This window comes from Triplophysa rosa, linkage group LG19 (assembly GCF_024868665.1).
Source record: "Triplophysa rosa linkage group LG19, Trosa_1v2, whole genome shotgun sequence".
Lineage (NCBI taxonomy): Eukaryota > Metazoa > Chordata > Actinopteri > Cypriniformes > Nemacheilidae > Triplophysa > Triplophysa rosa.
The window spans coordinates 11,854,383-11,867,661 of NC_079908.1; the positions used below are offsets into that span (position 1 = coordinate 11,854,383).

General features: G+C 40.7%; 1 protein-coding gene across 4 annotated transcripts in view; it reads left to right on the top strand.

The window, feature by feature from the left end:
- The window catches only part of LOC130570208 (rho GTPase-activating protein 32-like), a 66,922-nt gene that overhangs the window by 40,952 nt on the left and 12,691 nt on the right, over nucleotides 1–13,279 (top strand). The window lies entirely within an intron of this gene.

The following is a 13,279-nucleotide window of genomic DNA, read 5'->3' on the forward strand; positions in this document are numbered from 1 at the left end:
TTCCCTGTAACCCAGCCGTGTGGTGACTGGCACCGTCAGCTCACCACAGCCAAAGACAAAAGCTACTTAGATTCAGTCACAGATGTGTTTTAAGTGCTGCCCCAGGATTGCACGTATGTGTTGTGTTAGTGTACTGAGATTCATAGTGAAAGAAATGGTTTCCAAATCACCCCTCCCTGTTTGTGAATAGACGGGTGATGGCACTGGCTGTGTGTTTTTGGTGTGTCCCTTCCCCATTTTCTGTTGCAGGCTCATATAGCTACCCACTCACTGGATATACGACCCCTTGACCCAAATCTTTGGTTGGGTGTCGCCTGTGCCATGGGATGTGTTCAGTGCCCATCATGCATCTCTTTATAATGCATGCTTGTTTAAGTTGACCTGTTTTCAAAACTGTAAAGTATTATATATCATTTATATACAGGTTGGTACAGAAGGAAGACTTTTAGGTAGAGATGCACCGATATATCAGCCAATAATCTGTATCCGTAAGACATTTTTAAAAACAGCCGATGATCAGGGCCGATATACAGTATCCTATCAATCAACAGAGGACAAGAAAATGCTACGAATTTGTGCTCTGTATATAGAAAATGTTACGACACATCACCAGTTTGATGTTCAATATATGAATTAATAACATTCAGAAAGTTCAGAAATATTCATTTAATCATCAGTATCAGCACATACCCTTTGAATAATCTGTATGAAGAAATTTAGTATTGGTGCATAGCTACTTTTAGGACTTTGCAAGCTTTTTTAAAGGGGATTTTTCATCAGACACATTTTCATATGATATAAAACATCAGTCTTTTCTGTTTCTTAACAGCATGGCTCATCCTTTGCTATTCTCAGCTCTGTCTCAAGCTGTTTGAATTACCATCCTCAGCCTGAATATTATTATTTACCCTCTGTCTCACGTCATTTATCTCGTCTCTCCAACTCTTCGTCATTTATATCACCTGCAGAGAAAGTCAAATGCTTTCACCCCTCAGCTGGGTACACATGACACATTTGCTCAAGGTTTGCATATCACTTACAGGTCAAGCAAGACAGTATGGCCTTCTCTTCTCCTCCCTCCCTTTCTCCAAAGATACTCTTTGCTTTCTTTGCTGTCTCTCTTTCTTTCTTCAATAGCAAAAACTTCAATAGGAAGTGTTATTGAGATGAATGTGAATGATCCCTGATGGCTCTCTCTATGCATATTAGAATTCCATGCTCTGGAATGGAAAATACTCTTCATCCCTGTCTTGTTTTCTCTTTATTTTTCATTCCCACCACAGACCAGGAAAACGTGGAAAGGTCTTTTGATGTTGGACTGGTTAGAGTTTTATTTTTAGGGCAATATTAATGTGTCCATCAGCACCATCTGGTGCTAATGGGCAAACTGTAGGAAATATCTCCTGCTCTGTTAACATTGCTATCCAGATTTATGATGCCGAGGGAATATTTTGTTTTATTCCGACTAGATGACTGAGTGTCTGTATTTTTTTATTACAAACTGTTCCAGCATATAGCTGATCTCTTCCAAAAGTTAATTTCCACACATATCTATGGTTCTCAGATAAATGTACAGCTCTTAATCCGACTACTTTGATGTGTAATATTTGCTGACACAGCCCACAATAAAAGTAGATTTTTAGATTTCTAATGCAAGCTGTGTATTATATTGTCTGCAAAACATTTAGCAAGTCAGCATTTTGAATGCACCAACCCCAAAGAGTCTCATGTGGTCTGCCCCGTCTCCATCAGAGCATGTCAAACTGCAGCATGCATACAGTACCAACCTTGTGCGTGCATGTGTGGCCACATAAATCAAGTCAGTCAGTTAACCCTATACACCTACATACGCTTATGAAAGACTGCATACCCCAGCTGGTATAGTGGGTTACATATCAAATGGAAATGGCCTGTGAAATAGAGTTTGGGGGAGGGGGTCATGGCTGCCAATCTTGTTAGCCACGCCCCCTACCCTTTACTCACAAACAAAGCCGATAGCTCCACCCCCTGTCTTTTCACACGCTGTAATTGAAGAAAATAAGCTGCTCATATATACAACAACAATCTTGACCCTTTTTTCATTGCCTGAGGATGTATGTATAAACTGCCTAATCTCCCTGTCAATTAAACCCTCATCCATCTTCATCCCTACAACCCAGAGTCCTGCATTTCTTTACGGCATGTCTCACCACCACTAGACTAGCCCATATCCCACCCATACCCCCCCCCCTGCAGTCGCTCTTCGTCAGTGCATTTCAACATTGCTGGAGCAGCTAAATAAATGCATGCATCTGTTTGTCTCTGTGGAAATGCTGGTCACGCAGGATGCATACAAGCCTCGGCCACACCGCTGTACCTGTGTCCTGCAATGTGCTGTTCTGACACTCTTGTATATCTGTGGAACTCATTTGGGGAAATCGTTTTGTAAGATCTCTGTTTGCTCGCTGCTGAGCTGGCTTTGTTATTGATCTTTGCAGTACAACACGTTTTCAGTGTGCAAGCAGCTTTCTGTATGTCTGAGGGTTTAGCTGGCAATTAACTTGAATCATTACCGGCACCTTTGTGTTCAAGAATGAGTCTTAGATTTCTTTGTGAGAAAATTGCTACCATGAATGATTTTATCTAGAGGTCGACTGATTGATCTGCCGGCCGATTAACCACAAATTAGGCCGCAAATTAGGCCGATTAACAGGCAGATTCATCTGCGTTGTTGTGGAACACGCGACGTTGCCTCTTGCGGCAAACAGATTACCACCGGCATAACACTGTGATGTCCCCCTCTGCCTGCTAACTTTTTAACTACCTGATAACGTCACAAGAAAACGGTTTTAAAACCGGATTTAAAGTCTTTTTATCCTTCGTTCTTAATCTAGCCTTGTATATTTCATTGATTAAATATGATGCTACTTGAGAATGCGAGTAACTGTTTGGAACTCTATTGTGAGTGAGCCTTCAACCACATAGTTTAGGCTACGTGTATGTACGGTTACCAAAACCTGGTGACGAGCCCAGCGGCTAAATTATTACAGTTGTCCGCATTGTATAGTTAGATAAACTCCGACTTTATCGTTACTGTTTCTGTACCGGAGAATTTCTCTCCCTCTGAGGCTGCGTGTGAGACTCACAGCCATGCCTTGTTAAAAGACAAAACTTCTGGCTAAAACGTGCACGTTAACTTTCCTGCTTAAATGTGTCTGTGGGTCGGACTCTGTTTATACTTGGTATTGAGATGCGTTTTGGTCGATCTTTCTTTCAAATGGACGCAATAAGGGCACACAAATCTGAAAATGGACGCATTCGACCACAAGAGCGTCTACTTTCCTGTCAGGCTTTCTACTGTCCTGTAAAATAGAAAAAGGCTCAAAGTTAAATATAACTAAGAACGCAGTTATTAGCAGCAGGCTCTGTAATATGAGTGATATTTTTATTTTTAATTAGAATAGATTATGACCATTTGACTAATAGCAGTGTCTGCCAACAAACATAAACAAAAAGCATGCTTCAGAACAGTTTGTGAAGGTGCTTAAAAGTTTTGAGCATTCTATTATTACTATGAATTAGACTGCTATCTTGTATCCAATAAACACTTTTACATTTTACATTTTTATGCATTTGTCAGACGCTTTTGTCCAAAGCGACTTACATTGCATTGTACTATACATTTGTTTCTGACTATGTGCAATCCCCTGGGATCAAACCCATGACCTTGGCGTTGCTAGTGCCACGCTCTAACCACTGAGCCACTTACTCAATCTTTCTCAATCAAGTTCACTGATTTGAAGAGACATGTCTTCAATAAATGTTTAATTTAAGCAATATTCTGTATCAGTTCTTATTACTTAATTAGATTTTATGAGATGAAGGTGGAAAAAAGAAATTCGGCCCAAAAAATCGGCCTCATATATCGGCCATCGGCTGGCCTGATTTCTAAAAATCTGCATCGGCCAGAGAAAAACCCGTATCTGTTGACCTCTAATTCTATCAGTTTTGGCTGCATTACTTTTGCTTTGTTGGCAGTTGTCTAGTGTACAGTTTACTAGGGTATTGTTCACGTGAATCAACGAGCATCATCTTCTAAACTTTTGAGACTTCTTTCTGTGTCATTAAGTTTACAGTCTTCTGTAATTTTGAAGGTGCGTTTCTTTTCAACTTCAAACAAATGGCATTTTCACACTTTTCCAAATGAGATTCTCCTAGCTTTTGTGCAATAATCTGTGTTTAAAAGCTATAAGGAGATTTATAGTTATAATTTGTTACCCTCTTCTATGTGCCTTAATCTCATCAACTATCTGCCATCTGTTTTAAATCCTGTCAAAGCAACCTTGCCTAGTTATGTCATCTTCAGAAGTGCTGCAGTATCTGGGTCCCGCCTCTGCAATGAACCACTCCACTTTTGCCCTATGGGCACATGCACTCAGAAACACAACCACTCTGCAGCCAAACACAAAAATTGTGTTTCGGTTGAGGAGTTTACTGTCCACTTTATTTTCACAAACCTGTTCACCTCAGCAGTCCCACATCTTTTTCCGGAAAAAGGACACTTCTGTATATACTGGAGTTGTCAGACATGGAACAGAAATGCTCCATTTGTATAATTGCTTATACATTAATGTCATACTCATCTGCTATAAGATTATGCCATAGTTTTCTCTGTTTCATGGCATGTTCGCCTTTATGACCTCCAATTTCTTTTTAATGTAGTTTTAAGACATTGTTTTGTGGTAAAGGATTTACCCTGGTAAATCTGGAAGGACGCCCAGCCTCTGTCCAGCAAATCTGGGTGAACTAGGTCACTATTGGATTATAATTTTATAGTATTTATAACTGTTCAGAGAGAGTGTGTGTTATTTTCATGTATGACATGAAAAACAACACTATTTTTCAGTAGTTACTGGGTTGTCTGCTCAACTAGTTGGTCTTAAGGAAGCACTGCATAATTGGTTTATGTATAAAGCCCTGTATAATTTTATATGTATATACTTTCATATACATTTATATACAGCTGCAGAAAATATTAAGAGACCAATCTCAAAATTATTTTCAGTTTTTCTGAATTTACTATTTATAGGTATGTGTTTAGGTAAAATTATCTTTTTTTCTTTTTTCTGTGAACTACTAACAATGTTTCTCCCAAATTTCAAATAAATAATATTGTTTTTATTTGCAGAAAATAAAAACTGGAGAAACAGGTCATAATAACAGAAAATATGCTCTGTATTTTTTCAGATCTCAAATACTGCAAAGAAAACAAGTCATATTCACTTTTAAGCAATACAACAGTAATATTTGTACATGTATTTAGGAAAAGTTCAAAATATGTTTGTGATAACCTCGATTTTTATCACAGTTTTCATGTGTCTTGTCATGCAGTCAGTTTTTTACATTGCTGTTGGATGACTTTGTCACTCCTGAGGTTTGATTTTGTTGAAATTCAACAGTCACTGGACTGGAATGGCAGCAATACATCTAGAAATGCTGATTTTATGAAAATTTGGACTGGTCTCTTAATTTTTTTTCTATGGCTGTATATTATGTTAAGGGTCACGTTCATCGGTGCATTTTTGGAATATTGTTGACACTATGTGCAGCCCCTAGGATTGCTGACAGATTTAAATTTAGCAAATATATAGTCTAGATAACTTTTTCATCTTTTTCATCACATTCCTCACAGAAACGAATTATGCGTAATAGCAGAAACATTGCTTACAACAGGCAGTTTGCAGTCTGACAGTAATTATCTTGCAATTTATTGTTGGAAGTGGTAAATAAGTTACAAAAGCAGTGCTTTGATGGCTGTAGCTACAGTGCTTTAGGTGATATGGGCGTATAATCTTTGTAATCTTCCAAATGTTACATTGTACCCTTTTCAACTTTGCTAAAATGAATCCGTGCTGCACTTGTTTTTGTGACATCTTTAGAGAGAGTTTAACCAAGCCGACAGTCTACTTTTAGGTATGTTAACATTCATGCTTAGCCTCTTAATTTGATATGTAACAAAATACTTCAGGGTGCTAAATCTTCTGTTGGAATTTGTCCACCAAAATCTTAAGTGGCTCATCCCGACACATAAGTGAAAAACTACATACGTATCCATCCAACATATTTAGTTTATTTAGTGGGATCTTTAATTCAATTCAATTCAATTTTATTTATATAGCGCTTTTCACAATGTGCATTGTTCCAAAGCAGCTTTACATGAGCAAATAAGAAAAACACAGAAAGGTAAAGCACAGTGCATGGTGTTTTTAGACCAAGCAAGATCATTCTAATAAATAATATCTAATAAATAAATGAATAAATAAATAAATGCAGTCTCCCGGTGAGCAAGCCAACACTGCACTGCTGTGGCGAGGAACCCAAACTCCAATGATGAATAAATGGAGAAAAAAAAACCTCGGGAGAAACCAGGCTCAGCCGGGAGGGCCAGATCTCCTCTGATGTGTCATAGCTGCACTCAGTGAGCCCGACCAAAGCCACCGAGCAAACGTCCACGAAGAACACGGAGAGCCCACCAGCCGCGACCCAGGAAGCCCCACCCGCCGAAACTGCACAGGTCCAACCCGGTACCATTCCGCAATCGACAACAGATAACAGAGTAATGGCATAATTAGTTTTATTCCTCTGTTGTCCGACATTGACCACAAAACAAGACCAAACCAGACCAGACCCACACAGTCCCAACAAATGAAACGCCCCAAACCACAACCAACAAGCCCCCCCACTCCCCACAAACACCCACCCAGAAACCTCCAAGTCACTGAATGCAGCTATAACTTCAAACTGCTGTCATGTGATGTAAGTTTAGCAATAAATACCAAGTATTGTAAATTTAGCATTAATGTGACAAGTAGTCCGTCTTTGCTCTCGGTTGGGGATGGAATTGTCTGAGCTGGGCCGGTCAGATGGTCGCTTTTCTTTTGGGTGGTGATGGAATTGCCTTGGATGGAGCTGGGATGGTCAGTCAGTCCGCAGGCTCTCGCAGGAGGATGGCACGGGATTTTCCGATGTAGCTGGCGTAATCTCTAGTTGGGGATGGGCATGTGACGTTCATCTGGGCCTGGCGGAATCTCTCCCTACCTCGGGATGGGCATCCCGAGGTGATTTCAGAAAGAGAATAATTAGCGTAGCTGCTGTTCATTAACTATGTATTAAGTGAATGCTTGGCTGATGAAAAGATGTGTCTTTAATCTAGATTTAAATTGGGAGAGTGTGTCTGACCCTCGAATAGTATCGGGGAGGCTATTCCAGAGTTTAGGTGCTACGTATGAGAAAGCTCTTCCCCCTTTGGTGGATTTAGTTATTCTAGGTGTTATCAAAAGTCTGGAGTTTTGAGATCTTAGAGAGCGTGATGGGTTGTAGTGTGGCAGAAGCTCTGTTATGTAGGTAGGGGCTAAACCGTTTAAGGCTTTATAAGTGATTAAAAGAACTTTAAAGTCAATACGATACTTAATGGGTAACCAGTGAAGGGTTGATAACATTGGGGTTATGTGATCGTATTTTCTGGTCCTGGTTAGAACTCTGGCAGCTGCATTCTGAACTAACTGTAGTTTGTTTATTGGTGATGCAGGACAACCACTAAGTAGTTCATTACAGTAGTTAAGTCTTGAGGTCACAAATGCATGAATAAGCTTCTCTGCGTCAGCAACACATTAAATATTTCGCAATTTGGCAACATTTCTAAGGTGGAAGAAGGCTGTTTTGGGGATCTTTAAATGTTCACTATTGCATAACTGAATTATTTTTCTCGGGAGAATATGTTTTTCTAAGTTGCTGGAACACGTACTGTTATCCTAAGCAAATGGTATGTCATGTGTCATTGATTAAGTCAAGGCATTTTTAAAGTCATCCTCACATTTCAGCTGTGGTCCCTAAGAGCTCATATTTGTTTTGCTTTGAATGACCTTCTCCAACACCATGAAATCATCCGAGCATAGTGCACGAAAGCCCGAATCCAAACATAGCCGATACCAACCTCCCTCTCCAAACTCACACGCTGAGGCAGACATGTGTTTCTGAGGGAGTGAGAGTCTTGGGAAGAATTTTTCATTTCTTCAGGTCCAATTGCAGGACTCTTGGATCGCTCCATGTGAGTGGCCGCCACGTTTCACAATGCTTCTCCAGGAATTGTTTTAATCACCCTCAGATGTGCTGTGATGGCATGAGTGATATCTTTTGCAGTTACTATTTTTTATTAGTACGTCCTCTGCTCTGGTACATGAATGCTCAAGAGCCCCCAACTGATTTACAAGAGAAAAGTGTCTGCCAATATATTTGTGTGCACAACCTTGCACTTCAGTCCACTGTGTTGCTGCCGTAAGGCTGAAGTATAGATCCTTTTTACGCGTACACGAGGGACAGCGTACAGTGCGCGTGATGCACATTTCGTCATCAGAATAGTACTGTACGCGCATGCGCATTCCATTTCTTGCAGTATTAGTTTAACCACCAGGTGGCAACCATGTCCTGGGAGCATCGATTCAAGGTAGAGGTATTGCAATATGTCGCAATGTGCATGCGTCACTACCCGTGTGTGTACCCCGCGTCTGAGTCGAAAGCAGGATACTTTGCAAAACAGTGCGTTCGGCTGTAAGCGTATGCTCGAGTACACATACAAAAAGGAGTATGCTACAGGCTTTACTGTGTGTTCACATCGCCGCGACTCTGTCGCTAGGTGCTGCTAGTCTTGCTACGAGGTTGTTAGAAGGTTTTCCTAGCTTTGGTTGCTCTAGTAACATTTATAAACAAACTCTGCAGTAACTGACGAGAGACGGATGACGTGAGCTCCAATGCTTTACCCCTATTGGTAGTCGCTCCCAAAAGTCGCTCATCATTTGCATAAAGTTGAGCAAATCTGAACTTTGTCACATCGCTAGACACGGCCACTTCCTGTTGCCAATGGTCACTGTCGCTCGTTTCGCCGGAAGTCGCCAGGCTCTCCATTGAAATGAATGACATCGCCTCGCTTTGTTGCTGGGTGTCGCTGGCGGTGTGAACGCACAGTAAGGCCACCTTTTTTCTTTACTACCCATGAGGTCCCATATGAGAGATGGGCAGCAAGAGTTTGTGTGACCCACCTGGAATCCCCATCGTGAGTCGAGCCTTTTAACAGACAGTCATCTAAAACTTAGCTTTGGTTTATGGATGTGCAACGCTGCTTATTTTCCTGCTTAAGTGTCCGTGCAGGTTATTTTCTAAATAACTAGCGAGTTGTTTTTAAGGATTCACTGCTTAAGAGTGATGTCAACTAGACATTAGACACATTTATTAAAGATAAGTGCCACCCTAAAACGTTAATTACAAGAAACTATCATCATCCTGCTAATACAGTACATGGAGACCTATCGATTATGCACAGTAATGGGAACATTGTTCACAGCAGACAGTTTGTTCGATACTAATTGTTCTTATTGTGGTTGTACACAAAAGATGCATTCATAGCTTCAGACAGGATTCATTTAGAGGTGTTACTTTTTTACTGTTACGGTTTGACTGTAGCACTTTATATCACACTGTCTGCTTATTAAACCTAAAAGATTTTTTATTTTTTTTATTTAAGAACTGCCTTAAAATAGTGAACTAAATAAATTAGTCAACCTCTCTAATGGATCAGTTGTTGGACAACCAGCTGACCATCTCTGGTTGCCCAACAACTCGCTTCAGCTTTACACGATAATGAACTCATTAAAGTGACTCTAAACAGAAAACAGCCCATGCTAAACTACAAGGCATATGGAAGCTCTTTGTATCCACTATTGTCTGTTCTGTTACTGCAATTGTGTGATTTGTAGACAATGCTGCCCGAGTGCCCTTTGTCATTCATAAAGGGTTCTTCTGCAGACCTTCTCACTACAGGACTAACATTTTTCTCTGTCACTCTGTTCCTCTCTCTCTGGACTGTGCTGCTCCCAGAGGATCTTAAGAAGAGCAAAGTGCACATGCTGGAGAACCGCTCTGTGCTCCTACAAGGGCAACCCCCACTCCCCAACGCTTCCCACTGTTTCTTTTGGCTCGTTGGTCCTTTGCTTTGTCCCGGGGACTGTACCATTGACAGCGAGCTGGGGGGAGCTGCTGGGGGTTGGTAACAGTGGGGAGTGCGTTTGAGTCCGAGGATGAAAACGTGTACATGTGGTGAAGTGATGCCACTCCAGATTGGTGCAAAGGGAGAACTGCTTGTTTCATCTTCTTCTGTTCCTTTTATTTCATTTTTTGACAGCAAACTGGGGATGCAGTGTGCTGTGATGTTGAGGAAGTGCTAGAGAAATAACACGGAGTGAGAAAGACAGACATACCAGCGCATTTAGATAATTAGGAAAACAAAAGTGTAGAAATCAAAGAAGCTTTGGAGAATTGGAATACTGCAAAAAGCCAGCCAGCATTCACTCTGCTCTGTTCATGGGAACCTCAATCCGTGTGCATTACAACAACTCAGCCGGGACGGCGCTCTGGGGGAGGTGGGAAACTCAAATGACATCTGTGTTCTACCGGGTGGATTTGCACTGGACAAACTCCTCCAGTGTCCGATTCCCACTGTTTCTCGCACATACCGATTGAGTGGCGAGAAAGCTTGAATGTTTGGAAGTACGGCTTCTATTTTGAGCTTCCAGCATGCAGCCGGTATCTCAGGGTGAACAAAAGATGCTGCGCTAGTCAGCACAGACGGTATGTTGTTCCTCTGTAAGTCTCGCTTGTTCTCTCTCACTTGTTTTATGTTCCGCTTCTGCTCATATCTCTAGTTTTTATCTAATATGCTTTTTATTCGCTCTTAAAGACTTTATATCTTCAGGTCTCGGTAGGGCGGTTGACCTCATGCTTTCTACTTGAGATCAGTGCAGTTGTGTGCTCTGGAGGTTTGCACCACTAAATAGGTTTCTGTAACTGTTCTTGTGAGGAGATCCGTGCCTCATGAGTACTCCTGTGTTTTAATGTGTTTCATGCCTGTCGCTGTGTATGAATGATTAGCTGAAGGATCCCATAAAGCGTAGATGCTTTCCATAAGGGACCTCTCCTTAGTCAAACAATAGACTTTAATGCTTTGGCCCACCAAGAATCACCTCCGCAAATGATTTCGCCATGCATACGTGCACGAATGCTTGTGTGTCCCATGTGCCTCTGTGGTCATTGGTAAATTATGTTTCCTCTAACCATTTAGGTCTGGAACCCAGCTGAGTTTTCCTGGCACTTGTGTTGGGATACCTTGTTTTTCTCTCTTTAGATTCCCTGGCACGTTGGTATTCAACTACCGTGAATAACTGGGTCATTAGTTCTCACGTTACTCTGTGTTTTCCGAAGAGCTGCACCGGCTTATATACCTCATGGCATATACTGAAGCGCGCTGCTAACTTCTATGTACACCTGGTTTGTGCCGCTCTCTAATCTCTTCCCACTCTTCTCAAATAGCCCTGCATTAGCAAGCCAGTGATTTGTTCCTTTGCTTCCAACAGCATTAGGTTTCACTCTTTGCTTGTAAGGATGTGGAATGAAGAGAGGAGACTGTGGAACAAGTCTCAGACTAGAGCTCAGTAAGGCCTTCATGTGGTGTTGTAAAGACATCTAAAGTTTCACTCACAGTCTCACTGAGGCGGATATTTAATACGTCGCAGTTCTGTGTAACCCTGCTGTGGTGCTTTCACTCACCGTGACAGGAATACAACCTACCTGAGGCTTTCTGACCCCAGCAGTGTAATTAACCCTGCGGTACATGCATAGGGGAGAACTGACTGCAGGTTTTAGGGGTCACATGGTTTCTGTCATTTAAAGGAGCATTTGTAATTTGTGACTTTGTGGTTGAATACTTTAGATAGACAAGCAAAACAGTGTTGAGGACAAGCGCTGGATTGTGGTTGTATTTAACAGATTTACAAAACCAATTTCTGAGGTCATCTGATCACATGGCTAACATGCATGCTGGTGTAAACTGGGTTTACAATATTTTGAGATTACTTTTTGTGAATTACACTAAAAAGTAGTTGGGAATGCTTGCTACCAGATCACATTTCTCACTGTAATGAGTTCCTGACAACAGTGAAGGACCTACCGACCTAACACGCAAACATTGTGCCAAATGGATTTAAAATCTTGGCTGTGTCTGTTTGCACTCGTGCAGATAGCCAACCTTGTTGGCAAATGCTGTTTTCTCTAATTCCACCCACTATCGCTTGGACAATTTGTCTTTAGAAATAGCATATTACTAGAAGAGTAACATTTATCATTATTTGCTCTTAAAGTGATAGTTCACCCAAAAATGAAAATTCTGTTATCATTTAATCAGCCTTTTGTCATTTCTAACCTGTATTACTTTCGTTTTTACTTTTGTTAACCGGCACCCATTTGCTTGCATTGGTTTTGTGTCCATACAATAGAAGTGAGTGCCGGCGCTGTTCGATTACAAACATTCTTCAAAATATCTTCTTTTGTGTTCTGCAGCAGAACTAAAGTAATAGAGGTTTGAAATGACAAGAGGTGAGTAAATGATGACAGAATTTTCATGTTTGGGTGAACTATCCCAGATCTACCATGCAAACGTCATCTACCGCTAGTGTTTTGCTCACCTAGTTGTTTATTTGAGTGCTGCAAGTATCAGGCTCTTTCACTCAAGCTGTTTAGCTCAGGACAGAGATGGACAGATACTTTATTGATCTCAAGGGAAAATTTAGTAAATAATTCAGGTATCAATGGATCCACCTGTGAATGCATGCTCTTCAAGATGAATGCTTTTTATATCAGCTCGAGTCCAAGTGGCTTTATTTAGAGCCGTTTTTAAAAAAGCGTTTTCTGTTTGTGTTTGGCTTGTTTTGTTAATCTTTAAAGCTTTCCATGCAGTGATTTTTAGTGAAGCCTGAGTCTAGCAGCACATGCCAGTCTTTGCCTTTTGTTCTTGGCTAGACAAAGATTTTTTCTCTGTTTTAAATGCAAGTGTTGTGTGTGTTACTGAGGTCATTTCTGGTGTGAGTCACCCATCTCATGGAACGATCAAAATGAATCACAGCATGAATGTGTCAGTCAAACAACACACAACAGTGAGGCATTCACACACACAGTGTCCATGAAGTCAGCGTGTGAAGATGATGTAATTGGTAGCATTTGTGTTAATACATAAGAATGTAGTAGTGTATTGGTTTGTGATGTTTTTATAGTTTAATTTAGTTACTAAGCAGATCCTTTTGTCTGTAATTTTGCTATCATTCTGTCCATACTAGAATTGCATCATCCATCATCTTTATTTATTTATTCATGAAAGTTAATTTATTAATAATGTGCCATTTATAAAATTATAATTTGA